This window comes from Muntiacus reevesi, chromosome 14 (genome assembly GCF_963930625.1).
Source record: "Muntiacus reevesi chromosome 14, mMunRee1.1, whole genome shotgun sequence".
NCBI lineage: Eukaryota > Metazoa > Chordata > Mammalia > Artiodactyla > Cervidae > Muntiacus > Muntiacus reevesi.
The window spans coordinates 27,852,190-27,867,548 of record NC_089262.1 but is presented as its reverse complement, the minus strand read 5'-3'; the positions used below and the strand labels follow the sequence as shown (position 1 = coordinate 27,867,548).

General features: G+C 49.5%; 1 protein-coding gene across 3 annotated transcripts in view; it reads right to left on the bottom strand.

The window, feature by feature from the left end:
• PDZD2 (PDZ domain containing 2) overlaps nucleotides 1–14,786 on the bottom strand; it is a 395,696-nt gene extending 380,910 nt beyond the window's left edge. For all 3 annotated transcript variants that reach the window (XM_065905523.1, XM_065905524.1, XM_065905525.1), the window contains exon 1: nucleotides 14,604–14,786. The gene's annotated coding sequence lies outside the window, so the exon portion shown is untranslated. The remainder of the gene's footprint in view (nucleotides 1–14,603) is intronic.
• Between the last annotated feature and the right edge of the window lie 573 nt (nucleotides 14,787–15,359).

The window sequence follows — 15,359 nt, the reverse complement described above, 5'->3', positions numbered from 1 at the left end:
TGACCTGAAATATGTATTCCAGATTCTTCTCCCCACTCAGCCATGCTGATCTGACAACAGTTTCATTCATTTAAAAAAATCTTTATGAAGGATCTACAATAGGCCTGAGTCACAGCACCAAACAAGACGTGGCTTCTGCCTGGAAGAACTTTCCAGTCTAGTTTCTGACCCACTGCTGACATCAACTCAAGAAGTGGTTCTGGTTTCACTTTGGACTGCGGTTCATATTCCCAGCCACAGATGATAGAGCACAGCATAACATCACCCAGATTTACATAGGCCTAGAAATATATCCAGGAGTAAATATGCCTAAGGGGTTCTTAGCCAGTTCCAAGTCTCCATCAAAAGCAGGGTTCAGGAAACTCACCATGTTCCTGAAGCAATGCTGTCTCCATTGTTTCTCCTCCACCCCCAAAGTTAGTTAAATAATTTGATGGGATTGGTAATTCTAGTAAGCAGAATTTTATTTATTTTTATTCCCCATGCATTGAATATGAAGTGTGCATATCTTTTCTGTATGTGTATGTGCTAAATAAATACTAGTTGGATGAAAAAAGGGGGAAGAAGTTGATTTGCAGTAGTGAGGACAAAGTACAAACTCTAGAAGAGAACAGAGCATCGCTGACCATATCACCTCCTTCAAATGTCTGCTGAGCTTTCATAATTTTCAATGGTTTTATGGGAAGCTACCTACATTCTGTCTGCATGACCACTGTTAGCAAAGTTTACAGGCTGGGTCAAGAGGAAGATGGGGAGTAGCAGTTGAGAAAGAGTTAGGAAAAATAATAAGACCGACTATCCCAGAGTGCAGGTTCCAGCATGGATATCAACCAATGGAAGTCCAGGAACACTCCTTCACCCAGCAAATGAGAGCTGTGGTGGCAGCGCTATTCTACCTCCAAAGAGCACATACAGTTGGACCTGGGCTCCATTGTGACTACCCATCTGCCTCTTAGCACAAACAGTGAGCAGCTCCTCTTCAGTTTACGATTAAAGTAAAGGAGACTGCTAATGAGTGACAGTTTACACGCACAACCCTCCGGGCAGAGTTCTGGTTGCCATAACAAATCCCACTCATTGCAGCAGTGGCAAAGCGCATGACGTATCAAATGGCCAGAGTTTTGCTTCCCTGCAGGAAGGCAACTATATTTGCCAAATATACTCATCAGGCACTATAGTCCTTTCTACAAATAAAAGCCCAACCTACATCTGTGGGTCTTGGCCATTCTCACAATTACTGAAAGAGTAGCTTCTTGTCTGATGTTTACTTATCGGGAAGCTGATGTAATTCTCAAGATGGAATTTACTTTTAAAAAGAGGTCCAAGAGCAGGGAAGGAAATAAATAGCTGCTTTCTAATTTCTCCCAGTCTGCACGATTGGCAGAAGTTCCTCTGAGCCCCACATCTTGGCAAGAATATATTCTTTGGCCTCTTCCATGACTGGCCCAAAACTGGTGACAGAGAAATAGACCAGTGTTTTAGTAAGACCCAATGCAGAGGGTCTTGCTATCAACCAATCTAAAACCGGGGTCCATGTTCTCATCCTAAGGTTTTATCTACTGGAGGAGACAGGGAGGCAGAAAAAAAAAAAAAAAAAAAAAAACTACAAAAAGGTATATGAAAGGAAGACCAGGAGGAGGATGATCTCAGGGCTTCTTGTGAAGGCAAATTCCACCTTTGCATTCTTCCTACGAAGATGATCAGGATGCAACCTGGTCATCTCTGCCTTTCCTGTAAGTATTCAAGGAAGAGGGTTTAAACCATTAATTCTCCAGATGGATCTGAAAACGTCTTGAGCCTAAATTCCTAAGTGGAGAAAAAAAGAAATGAACTTCTTAACTGCTCAAGCTTAAGCCCTAGGGCCAACTTTTCAGGGAAGTAGTATATTGAGAATCTAAATAAGTATATTTCCTCCCTGTGTTTTAACAATCTGTGTCCTGGGTTTCTCAGCAGAAAAATGAATTAGAAAACTCAGAGTTCTATAGAGATCCTGGGCAGTCCCTGCTTCTCAGAGACTTGGTGGAATAATGGATAAGAACACGGGCTTAGGAGACAGCGAGATTTGGATTCGAATTCTTGTTCCAGCTCTTAACAGATATGCAACTTCAGGCGAACAATTTAAACTTTCTAAGCCTACTTTTCATCATCTGGAATGTAAGGATAACTGGGATCAGTGCCTGGAATGTAATAAGTGCTCTATTGGTACAACCAGCTATTTACTGAGGGCCTACTGTATACCAGGCACTGCTGTCAGCACTGGGGACACAGTGAAAAGCACACTGTCCCTGCTTTGATGGAATCTACATCCCAACAGGCGAGATAAACAATAAGCAAATGGAGAAACTTTATTTCTAAAGAAACAAGAGTAACAAGATACAGCACCTGGGGGATGGGGCCATTTTAGATTATACGATTGCAGAGAAGAAGGTCTCTGAAGGTTTGGAGGAAGAAGCTTCCAGAAAGGGGTAAGGCCCTCCTCCGGGATAGAGCCCGCTATGTTCCAAAAAGGACAGCGTGTCTGGGCAGAGAAAGTGAGAGCGCAGAGTGGGAACACAGGACGTCACCTGAGAGGCAGGTGGGAGAAATGGACCTGAGCGATATTCAACTGGCAATGAGAAACCCCCTAGCTGAAGCTGCAGAGTGACTTGACTTGATTGTGTGTTAAGAGCCCCTTCTGGCTGCTCTGAGGAGAAAGGATGGGGGGGGTCAAGAGTCCTTTTCTGGGGAGGCCCAGTTAGAGGACCACGGCAGCAGGGCTTCAGGGAAAAGGGGCGGCGGCCTCAAGTTGGAGCCTGCAGTGGAAGTTGGGAGCAGGAGGCGGATTCTGGAGGAAGGCCCAGCAGGACTCACACACCGACCTGTTGAGTGTGAGGCAGAGAGAAGAAAAAGAGGTAGCTTCTAGTTGAGGGAATGAGCCCCACAAGGGGACGGCGGTGCCATTTACTGAGAAGAGGGGAGAAGGGAAGAACTGGCCTGAAGGGGCAATCTCAAGGCTTCCATTTCAGTCCTGCTAGGTCTAAGCACCCATTCTCTACCTAGGTGGGGATGTCAAGCTGGCAGTGGGGATGTCTAGTTGGCAGTGGGCATGTGGGTCTGGAAGTCAGTAAGCTAGAGACATACATTTGGGAGGCAACATCACACAGATGGTAGATGAGATCTCCTCAGAAGGGAGACTAATAGGAGAGAATAGGACCCAAGGTCAAGTTCTGAGGCAACAGCATAAAAAAATGATTATCTGTTGATGTTGGTATAATTCTCATTATGCTGGTAAGTAGAGTGTTGATCAGTTACTATTATCAGCATCTTTTCACCCATCCACCCATCCTGCCATCCGTTCATACCATGAACAATCAGAGGAGCACATTTACTGAGAGGCAGAGACGACAGATGGTCCCCCAACTTATGATGGTTCAAATTTTTCAACTTTCAGTTCAGTGTCCTACTCTTTGTGATCCCATGAACCGCAGCACACCAGGCCTCCCTGTCCATCACCAACTCCCAGAGCTTACTCAAACTCATGTCCATTGAGTCGGTGATGCCATCTAACCATCTTATCCTCTGTCATCCCCTTCTCCTGTCTTCAATCTTTCCCAACATCAGGGTCTTTTCAAATGAGTCAGCTCTTCGCATCATGTGGCCAAAATATTGGAGTTTCAGCTTCAACATCAGTCCTTCCAATGAATACCCAGGACTGATCTCCTTTAGGATGGACTGGTTGGATCTCCTTGCAGTCCAAGGGACTCTTAAATAAGAGTATTCTCCAACACCACAGTTCAAAAGCATCAATTCTTCTGCGCTCAGCTTTCTTCACCATCCAACTCTCACATCCATACATGACTACTAGAAAAACCATGGCCTTGACTAGACAGACCTTTGTAGACAAAGTAATGTCTCTGCTTTTTAATATGCTGTCTAGGTTGATCATAACTTTCCTTCCAAGGAGTAAGCGTCTTTTCATTTCATGGCTGCAATCACCGTCTGCAGTGATTTTGGAGTCCAAAAAAATAAAGTCTGCCACTGTTTCCACTGTTTCCCCATCTATTTGCCATGAAGTGATGGGACTGGATGCCATGATCTCAGATCTTAGTTTTCAACTTTAGGATGGTACAAAAGTGATACCCAGTCAATGGAAACCACATTTTGAATTTTAATCTTTTCCTGGGCTAGCAATAAGCTGTTACGACACTCTCTGGAGATGCTGGGCAGTGGCAGTGAGCTGCAGCTCCTGGTCAGCCACGCGATCACCAAGGTAAACAACCGATATACTTACAACCATTCTGCACTCTTGCAACCATTCTACTTTCAGTACAGTAGTCAATAAATTACATGAGGTGTTCAACACTTCAAATAAAATAGGTTTTGTGTTAGATGATTTTGCCCAATTTTAGGCTAATGCAAGTGTTCTGAGCACCTTTAAGTTATGCTAGGCTAAGCTGTGATGTTTGGTAAGTTGGGTACATTGAATACATTTTTGACTTATGATATTTGCAATTTTATTATGATGAGTTTCTTACAGTATGTAACCATATTGTCTTACAGGGGTTTCCCTTGTAGCTCAGTGAGTAAAGAATCACCTGCAATGCAGGAGACCCGGGCTCAATTCCTGGGTCAGGAAGATCCCCTGGAGAAGGAAATGGCAAGTACTCCAGTATTCTTGCCTGGGAAATCCCATAGACAGAGGAGCCTGGTGGTCTACAGTCCACAGGGTTCCAAGAGTCGGACGTGACCGAACCACCACTACCACATTGTAAGTCAGGGAAGATCTGCAGTTCAAGAATACAAGCTCTAGAGCCAGACTGCCTTACTTAAATCCTGGTTCCACAAACTCCTGTAACCTTGGAGAATGTGGCTGACCACAATACTCCATCTGCAAAAGGGCACACAGTGGGTTAAATGGTGACTTTGAAAAAGACCTGTGAGTATGACCTTATTTGCAGATATAATTAAATTAAGGATCTTGAAATGAGATCATCCTGAAATATCCGGGTGGCCCAAAATCCAATGACAAGTGTCCTTATGGGAGACATGTTAGACAAAGACATGCAGACATAAGAGAAGACACGAGTGCACAGAGCAGAAGGTGGTGTGAACAGAGATGGAGACAGGAGTGGGCCAGCCACAGGGGTGCTGACAGCTCCCAGAAGCCGGAAGAGACCAGGAAGTCTCCTCCCCGAGAGCCTGCAGGGGGATCATGGCCCTGCCGACACCTGACTCCAGACTTCTGACCCCCAAACTATGAGAGAATAAACTTCTGTTGTTCTAAGCCACCAAGTTTGTAGTCATTTCTCACAGCAGTCTTAGAAAACAAACATGGGGATGACAACAGCGTGAACTTCATCGGATGGTTATGAGAATTAAATGAATTAATACATTTAAAAGTGTCCAGAACTATGCCTGCCAACTAGGGAACATTCAAACAACATTCATTTAGCTCCATGTACTGAATATCATGTCGGATCCTGGGGGCTTCTCTGGTGGCTCAGACGGTAAAGAATCCGCCTGCAATGCAGGAGACCTGGGTTCGATCCCTGGGCTCGGAAGATCTCCTGGAGGAAGGCATTGCAACCCACTCCGGTATTCTTGCCTGGGGAATTCCATGGCCAGAGGAGCCTGGAGGGCCACAGTCTATGGGGTCACAGAGTCAGAGACGACTGAGCGACTAACACACACACACTGAGGAGTGTGGATTCAGAAGAGTATGAAGAAAAGGGCCAATCATCTTCAGAGATCCTCAGGAGATAGACTGTGCCCAGGATGCTGAGCAGGTGAGGGGCCAGAAGGTGAGAAGGGTGCTCAGGTGCCGTGGGTAACTCCTGGGTGCCAGCGCCTGGACGCTGCTCCCCAGCCATCACCATAATGAAAACAATAAGCCTCACATCTGCTCAGGTTTTGAAAGATGAGTAGCAGATCCAGAGAGGAGTTAATGCAATCCTTTTCAGCACCTTCCACTCCCTGAGCTGTCTCACTGCCTGCTGTCATGAGAATCCGTGCTGATGGGGACACTTGGAGCACATTTTCCGGGGACAGCTGTCTCTTCTGTCAGCCTAATGATACTGGGAATAACGGTGATCAGGGCGGGGCTGGAGTGGAGAGTGGGCAGCATAAAACTGGAGGAAAGCGATGCCAAAATTACATGCTGAGTGATTTTGTAATAATATTTGCATGGTTGTGTTAGCCTTAGAAGTTAATTTTCTTACCAAGAGACCCATACAGCACACCCTAGTTTTATCCCAATCTCTATAAAATACACTGTGTCAAAAAGGGGGGTTGGGGAATCCAAGTGAAACGCAGCTGAAATCAGACATTTTATAAGTGTCCATTGGCCAACATGCCAAAATGTAAAGAGTTTGTTGACATCTGGCTTTATTAAAATTGGCTCCATCGTCATCTTCATGGGTATAAAAAAAGAAATGCTCAAACACCAGAAGAGATTTTATAATTATATGTGATCACCTGCATTGCAAATATAAGAAGTGTCAGGAACCACTTAATATTCTTCAGAGGTGAGAGCATTATGGGGTGTTCAGACTTGTTTACACCAACCCCAGACAGCATGGCTAACAGAGAAAGGGTCTTGTGGAATACCGAAATTCCAACAACAACCCAAGATTCATAAACAGGACAAGCAAGTTCGCATTAGAAGGCATCTACAGAGCGCTGGAGGGCTTCCCTGACAGCTCAGTTGGTAAAGAATCTGCCTGCAATGCAGGAGACCCCTGTTCTACTCCTGGGTTGGGAAGATCTGCTGGAGAAGGGATATGCTACCCACTCCAGTATTCTTGGGTTTCCTTTGTGGCTCAGCTGATAAAGAATCCGCCTACAAAGAGGGAGACTTGGGTTCGATCCTTGGGTTGGGAAGATCCCCTGGGGAAAGGAAAGGCTACCCACCCATTCCAATATTCTGGCCTGGAGAATTCCACAGACTGTATAGTCCATGGGGTTGCAAAGAGTTGGACACGACTGAGCGACTCTCACTTTCACAGAGCAGTGGGGGTTTCCCAGGTGGCGCTAGTGGTAAAGAACCCGCCTGCCAATGCAGGAGACGTAGTTTCACGGGTTTGATCTCTGGGTTGGGCAGATCTCCTGGAGGAGGGCACAGCAACCCACTGCAGTATTCTTGCCTGGAGAATCCCAAGCATAGAGGAGCCTGGCGGGCTCCACAGGGTTGCGAAGAGTCAGACATGACTGAGTGACTTAGTATGCATGCATGCACACATGCAGAGCACTAGCCTTTGCTGAAAGGGACAAAAGAGCTGGTGTTTATTCCATCTTCCTCCCCAGGTATCCCCAGCAGCTCATCAGGGGTGACAGCAGCCAGACAGGGCCCCCAGGGAGCCAGTCTCCCAGGCACCATCTCTCTTCCCACCACCTCCTCTAGACGCCCAGAGGCCTCCCCTGTAAGGCAGACTAGTGCCCCCACCCTCTGCTGAGAACATCCTGATCCAAAATTACTCTTCCTCCCAGCCTCCTCCCGGCAGAGCTTGTATTCCTGCAGTGGGCAGGTCTAGCCTGGGAGAGGGCTTTGGATTTCATGGCTCTTGGGTATGGGAGGAATCTTTTCTGCACTGCATCCGTGTATCTTATGTTTAGTAAAGCAGGATGATGAACCCTCGGAAGTCAGAGAATATGTGTTTTAACTCAGACAATTGAGTTAAGGTGGCAGTGTTAGCTAAGGTCCAGCGCAGGCAAGGCCAAGTGCTCGAGGTATCAGGTGATGATAAAAAGGGAAACCATGAGTAGCTCATCCAAATCTACTTCCACTCCTGCCAAAGCCCTCCAGGACCCCAGTCTGGAGCTTCATTCTATTAAGGGCCACACACACACCATGAAAACCCTTCTTCAGGAGGCTGCTCAAATGCCATGGGTCCATTCTGCAACATGCTAAATTTACTTCCACTTGATGGCGAGGGATTAGATTAGGTTCCTTCAGGGATTTGCAAATCCTTCAGGGCATGTGTTTTTTTTTTTTAATCCTCATGTGGATAGCTAAGCATTTCAGGCTGCTTAAGGCAACAAAACTCCCCCATCTCTCTGCTATTATCTCATCTAAAGCCTCGACAAAATGAGTCCTCTTTTTTTCCCAAACCCTGCTTTTCCCAAACCCCTTCTCATGTTAGAGTGTTCGATGAGCCACAGAAACATTTTAAAAGCCACAAGCAAATAATCTAAGAAAAACTCAATCAGCCAGATGTTCCATGCTCGCTGGTTTCATCAGATTGCTTCATAAAGAGAGTTAATTCTGAAGTTTCTGATTCTCTGTGAGTTAACAGACCAGTCACCATTCACTCAGTGTATTTGTGTAGGTAGTACGTGCACCCCGAAGCCAGCAGCTCTCAAAATGGGGACGGTTTCCCAGCCCCAGTGAGAATGTGGGATGGCAGAGACATTATTGGCATTGGAGAGAGGGCCCAGCCAGGGGCAGGCCTCTTCCCGGAGCTGGAAAGACTTAAAAGACAAATGTGTCTTCTCTGCACACTTAGTGCCCCAACAAGCCAGCTCTCTACTCTGCTGCCTTATCAGACCACAAAGGGCCTCTTCAACAATTGAGTTCTCAAACCGTAAATGCTCCCAGTGTTTTCTTGAACACATTTGTAAATAGAATGCTGAGCTCTTTAAATCAGGGGCCATTCAAGTCTAAATCTGATGCCCTACCTGGTTCAAATCCTGTCTCTGCCCAGAGCTGCAGAACCCTGGGGCAAATGTATTCTTTCCCAAGACCAGCTTTTTTTTCCATTTCTAGAAGATGGTTATTATAAAGATCAAGGATGAAAAAGTTTTAAATGCCATAAAAGGATCTATCATTTTGTGTGGAACCTATGCATAAGCCTAACTGACAACATAATCTAGACACAGACTATCCAGTTGGAAAAATAAATCAAGGATAATCTGAGTACATATTTTTATACTTCTCTTTCCTTAAAAAACATTCTGCACATTTCCCCCAAATATCATTTAATTTGGCACACATCTATTGAGTAATTCCTAAATCAAGTTAAGCGCTCCTTAGCCTCCCCTCCTTATGAAGGAGTGAGAATATTTATCTAATCTTTCTAAGTATAATGACAGAGCCATTAATAAAACCAAGGAGGGTACACAGACTGTGAATTCCTCCTCACTCACCTGCATCTTGCATTGAAAGATGATGGTTCCCAGATTGAGCAACTTAGACTGTGATTCTAGCCCTGTGTAGTCTGCTGTCGCTAAATCGTGTGCAAATCTTTGCGACCCTAGGGACTGCAGCCCACCAGGTTCCTCTGTCCATGGAATTCTCCAGGCAAGAATACTGGAGTGGATTGCCATTCCCTTCTCCAGGGAATCTTCCCCACTCACAGATCAAACCCGAGTCTACTGCATTGCAGGCAGATTCTTTATTGTCTGAGCCACCAGGGAAGCCCCCATATGATTCTAGCTCTGGTTGTACTGAAATGAGGTGAGTTTTCTGCTTTTCTGGGCCTCAGCTTCCTGGGATGCAGGAATTAGCAAATCTGAAAGTACTGCCCCTTTCAGAAACCACTGAGGAGAGGAGAGACCCTCCAGGATCCCCTTGCTTTGGGCCCTGCCAACTTCACCATCGAATCAGAGAGGGCGTGATAACATCTTTCACCCAGAGAGAGAGAAAGCTCCTGCTGGGTCTACTAAACAGTCCTGCCTCTGCATTCAATTGGGCTGTCATTGACTCTGGCGAGAGGTTTACCCACTTCTCAACACACCCTCATCGGGACCCAAGACATCCCAGGTGTTATCACTGAGACACATGCATATCTCAGTATCTCTTTTTACTCCTCCTAAGAATAACCCTGAAAAATAGCTCTTCTACCAACTTTGCACATGAAGAAACCACGGCTCCAAAATTTCAAAGCATCTGACCAATTAGAGGCTCCAGCCAAGTCTGTAATCCCAGTTCCACAACCCCTCCTTTCCCTCTGGGCTGTCTTTGCCGGTGCCAGGAGCCAGGTTCATCACCTGGCCAAAGTGTCCTGTCCCCCACGGTCCCAGCCTGACACGGTGGCCTTCTGGTTGTCAGCAGGCATCCCTTCTCTTTTACCAAGGCTGACACTCCCCTCCGCGGTGGTGCAGGCTCCTCCAGAGCCTCGCCCCACCTCTGCTCCCCTCCTACTTTCCAGGGAAGGCAGATGTCAGCTCTTTTCTTTCTCTGCACCTGCTCCTGACGCTTCTGGCCTCTTCCTTCCCGAGGACTCCATTTCTTGACTCCATTCTCTCCCACTTCTCTTTTGTTTACTAAACATGCCTGGGGACTCCCCTGAATAAACCTTCCCTTAAACCTTAAACCTTACCACCTCCTCCAACGAGTCTCCTGTTATTTTCAACCGGCATGCTTCTGGATTCAGCATCTATGCTCCCCACTTGCACTGTCGTGGCAACCGCTCCCTTCTTCGTCCCTTGCAAGCTGGCTACCATGGGCACCCTTCACATATGCTCTGCTCAGTCTCTGTCGGTGGCCGATTCCCATCCTCCTCCTGAGACGCTGGCCTCCTCACACATTCCTGGCTGCACCTGTCCGCCCACTCTCCTCAGGAGACTGCCTGCCGAGCAGCCTACTTGGTAGTTTGGACACATTTCTGAGGGCAGAAGAAAGAGGTTAAAAACTGTCAAGTCTCCAAGTCTGTCCTGTTAATGGGATTCAGCCTCTCCTTGGGCTTGCTCCTCACCTCTTGTGGGTTTGTCTTCTTCGGGATGTTTCTCCTTGTGGACAATGCAGAAAGAGGAGCCTGGGGCCACCTTCCAACAGGAATATCCCCTTTCCTCCCCCCACCCATAGTCTGAGTCACTTGGGCCCACATGATCTAGGCCAGCGAGTATGCACAGTCTGTGTTATCTTGTGCAGCCCACTAGTTCTGGAACTTTCAAGCCGCAGTAGGGACGATACCCTATAGTACAATCAGCTGGCATGATGGAGGTGGGGGGGGGGTGCTGGTGTCTGGAGTGTAGATTCTGTCTCTCTCTTTGTCCAACCTGAGAAAGTTGGGGGGGGGGTGGTGGGTGACAGACTGGTTGAGGCCTTTTCTGGGCATGAATGAGATAAGGTTCTAAAGAAACAGGCCCAGGACTTCCCTGATGGTCTGGTGGTTAGGACTCCGTGCTTCCAAAGCAGGGGGCACAGGTTTGATCCCTGGTTGGGGAACTAAGACCCCACATGCCATGCAGTTTGGCCAAAAGGAAAAAAAAGAAACAGGCCCAGGCAGCATGATGAATGCGCAAAGGGGGCTCTGTAGGAGTGATGGACCAAAGGCAGGACTGCTTTACATCTCCTGGGAGAGGGAGAGGCAGAGAATTCACAGAGGAGGAGGCTTTGAGCTGGATCTTGAAAAATAAAAACTGTTCATCAGGAGGACCAAGGGAGAAAGGATATTCCAGGACCTCAGTTTCCCACCACCACCCAGAAGGACAGCAGCATAGAGGCTGAGAGGAGGACAGGTCAGGAGCACTTTAGCATGTGTGGGTGTGCGGGACATGGCAGGAGAGAAGTCTGAAGATGGGCAGAGGACTGGGAATTCATCCCACAGGTCCTGGAAGCCATGGATGGGTTTTACAAGTGGAGGCCATCAGTAGACCTTTGAGACTGATTAAATGTGGGAGATGTCAAAAAGGAAAAGTCTGAAAGGATTTCTCCAGGTTTCCGGTTTGCTGACTGTTAAAACTCTAAACCCCTCCACTTCAGCCAACTGTGTATTCTGCCCCTCACCTGCAGGTGACCTTTGTTTCTTCTTTACTCCCAGTCTAAGCGGTGCCCATACTCCAAGCCCATCTCTGAGGAGCCTTTCCTTTCTTCCAAGCCCGCTGCCACCCACCAGCTCAGACCTCCAATACATTCTGCCCCCATCTTATTACCACAAGCTCACCCGGCTCCTCACCTCTCACTTCTCCCCAGTCCCAATTCTTCCTGCAAGAGAGCAGACTAATCATCCTAGGGCACACAGCTCCTCCATTAAGCCTGTCAGATCCCCTCAGTCAAAAATGGTTTCTTTCTCCACCATCCTCCCAAAATGTTCCATCAGGATCATTCTTCAGGCACTTTACTCATCAGATCATCCCTTCATCCCATCACCCAACAAGCACAGGGTGTCTATACCTGCCACACGAGCACCGGTTTGCACAGAGCTCATCTCAGTGTCCATCTCACATCTGACAGACTGAAGCTCTGACAGGAAGGAGGGAGCCTCTGTCACCTACACATGTCCCCAGGAACCTCCAAGCCCCTGCGCACAGCAAGCCACCAGTACTCCAAAAATGGCTGAACTGAGTGGAGAAATTATGATGTTTCCTTAAATAGTAAACTGCCTTAAGTGCATGCAAAATCAATTTCAATGATAGAGACTTAAAGCAGAATTCAGTATTTTTCCAGGATCATATTAACTATGTTAGTTAATTCAGTCGCTTCATAACTATGTATGTTAGTGTCAGTCGTTTCAGTCACGTCCACCTCTTTGTGACCCCGTAGACCACAGCCCACCAGGCTCCTCTGTCCATGGGGATTCTCCAGTCAAGAACACTAGAGTGGGTCAGCATGCCCTCCTCCAGGGGATCTTGTTGACCCTGGGTCGAAGCCACAACTCCTATATCTCCTGCCCTGCAGGCAGATTCTTTACCTCTGAGCCACCAGGGCAGCCCTAACTATGTTAACTATGTTAAAGTACATTTATGCACTTTACATGGGGCTTCCCTGGTGGCTCAGAAGGTAAAGCATCTGCCCGCAATGCGGGAGACCCGGGTTCGATCCCTGGATCAGGAAGATCCCCTGGAGAAGGAAATGGCAACCCACTCAGTACTCTTGCCTGGAAAACCCCATGGACGGAGGAACCTGGTAGGCTACAGTCCATGGGGTCTCAAAGAGTCCAACACGACTGAGTGACTTCACTTTCATTTTATGTACTTTCCATGGTTCTGATTCTTCCTTTCTCAGCACCTGCCACTCCCTTACTCCTACATCTCGCTCTGCACTCCGCACCCCCCCACTCCTCACCACTGTGGTTATTAGTGGAACAGCAGCTTTGGGGCCCATTCTAGTGGAAGAAGGAATTGAGGAAGCTAAAACTACCACTTCCAGGCAACGGTATATTCTGGGACACTCTATTCTGCCCCCACAAGCAGACGTCTTACACCACAACTGCCAGTCTGTTCCTACTTGACCCCCCACTCAGAAGTCACAGACCAGAAAAGCTAACCCTAGTGTGGGTAGAAAACCAGGTCCTTAGAGCCCAAGCTCAGAGCAGACTGAGTTGGGGAGGCCTCGCTGGGGAAGGACCAGCAGCATGGAAGGTCCAGCGGGGGCTCTTGTAAAAGCAGACCCAGAGTATGAGTTTCTGCAACTACCTCCATTATGACTTGTCAAGGAAAACACATCCATCCAAAGTGCTTGACCTCTGTGAGAGGCAAGTGTGAGTCGCTCAGTCGTGTCTGGCTCTTTGTGACCCCACGGATTGTAGCCCGCCTGGCTCCTCTGTCTATGGAATTCTCCAGGCAAGAATACCGGAGTGGGTTGCCATTCCTTTCTCCAGGGGATCTTCCAGACCCAGGGATCAAACCCCGGTCTCCCGCATTGCAGGCAGATTTTTTTTTTTTTTTTTTTTTTTTACCATCTGAGCCACCAGGGAATCCCATGGTGGCTCAGATGGTAAGAGGCAAGAGGCTGCGCAAGCTGCAAGAGGCTGCTCCTTTCCCCAGCACTCCTCCACCTCCAGTCCCCGGGCACGTCTGCAGCTGTGGAATGCCCTCGTGCCTGCCATTCCAGCCTGTGCCAGACCTTGTCCTCTTCACACTCCAGTGTCCCCTTATCAAGGTCTTGGCACAGATCAGGGCTGCTGAGGACAAGCTTCTGGAAACTTCAGCCAGGGACCCTAGACCCTCCCGCACCCAATTCAGCACTGCAGTAAGACAACCAGCCCAAAGATCTAAAACCTCAACGCATATCGGAGAGCGAGGGAGAGAGAAAAGAAGAGAAAGAAGGCGAGGTTTGCGGAGGACCTGGACTTCAGCGGGAGAGAAGGCCCAGCAGGATTTTCCCAACCGCAGTTCCCCATCTCTCTGGCAGAAGCCAGTACCTCCCAAAGATGCCCTTGCTCTTCGCGCGCCCTGCCTTGGCGCCGCGTGTCTCTTCTCCAGGCAGGAAGGGGGCAAGAGATGAGTAGGCGCGGGAGGTGCCCAGGTGCTGCCTTGATCGCCAAGGCAGCACCTGAGGCCAGAACCCCTGAGTACATCCGCCCGAGAGGAGGGCACCTGGCGATGGCCGGGGGACGGGGATCCTGGGCGCGCGCCCAGGCAGGGGCTTCAGGCCCTGTCCTGAATGTGCCCGGCAGTGCTTCTCGGGTTGTCCCCGCTGTCCCCAGACCGTTCCGTCGGGCCCTCTTCCCGCGGCCGCGTCCTCCCTGCCCCTGGCCGGATGAGCCCGGAGTTTGCACCGCCCAGTGTGGGACCGTGGTTCCGCGCCCCTACTCACCGCCTGCCTGGGGATGGGATTCCGGCACCTGGATTTGTCACTAAACTTTCCTGGGCGCACGAGATTTCGGGGGTGCCAAGACTCACCTCCCGCCGCCCCCACCCACCCGAAGCCCCACGTCCCGGCCGCAGCAGGACGGTCGCCTCACCTGCACGCGGCTCGGCGGAGGCTGCTCCTCGCGCGTCCGGACCCAGGCGCCGCCCGGTGGGTCCCCACGCCGCTGCCGCCACCGCTGCCACCGCCGGTGCCACCGCCGCGCCGCTGCTCGCCCGCAGCCACCGGAGGCGCAATCTCGGGCGTCCCCGGCCCGGCGGATCCCCGCCGCAGCCACCTCCCGCGCCCAGCTGCCCCGGGTCGCACGCACCGGCGCCGAGAGCCAGCTCCTAGCCCGGCTCTCCCAGCTGCGCGGCGCTGGGGCTCTGCCGAACCTCCTGGATGGGCGGGGATTCCCTCCCTCTGGTAGATTCGAGGGGCGGGAACTCCCTTCCTGGAGTGACAGGGACGGGGGGCGGGGATTCCCCTGCAGGAATGACCAGGTGGGCGGGGATCCCCCGAGCCCCGCACTCCCGCGGGCAGAGTCCCAGCGGGTGAATTCGGAGCCCCCCGGGCGCTGGCTTCGGAAATCTGGGTATCCTGGGGAGGAAAGGATGGAACGAGATGGCAGCTCAAGATTTGCAGATGGCGGGGCTTGGGGCGCCATCTAGGTGGAAGAGCGGGAGCTAGGGCCCTGGAAGTGGCCTTTGCGCAGCACTTTTCACGGCACTGAGAAAAATGCCAAGCGCTGTATAATACAAAAATGAGTCAGAGAGGCCAAAGGAGACGGGAGGTGGGGGGAAGGACTAAGCCACCCCAAGCCACCCTTGGCCTCTGGTCTTTGGGATACCAAAGTTAATTTAACACTCGT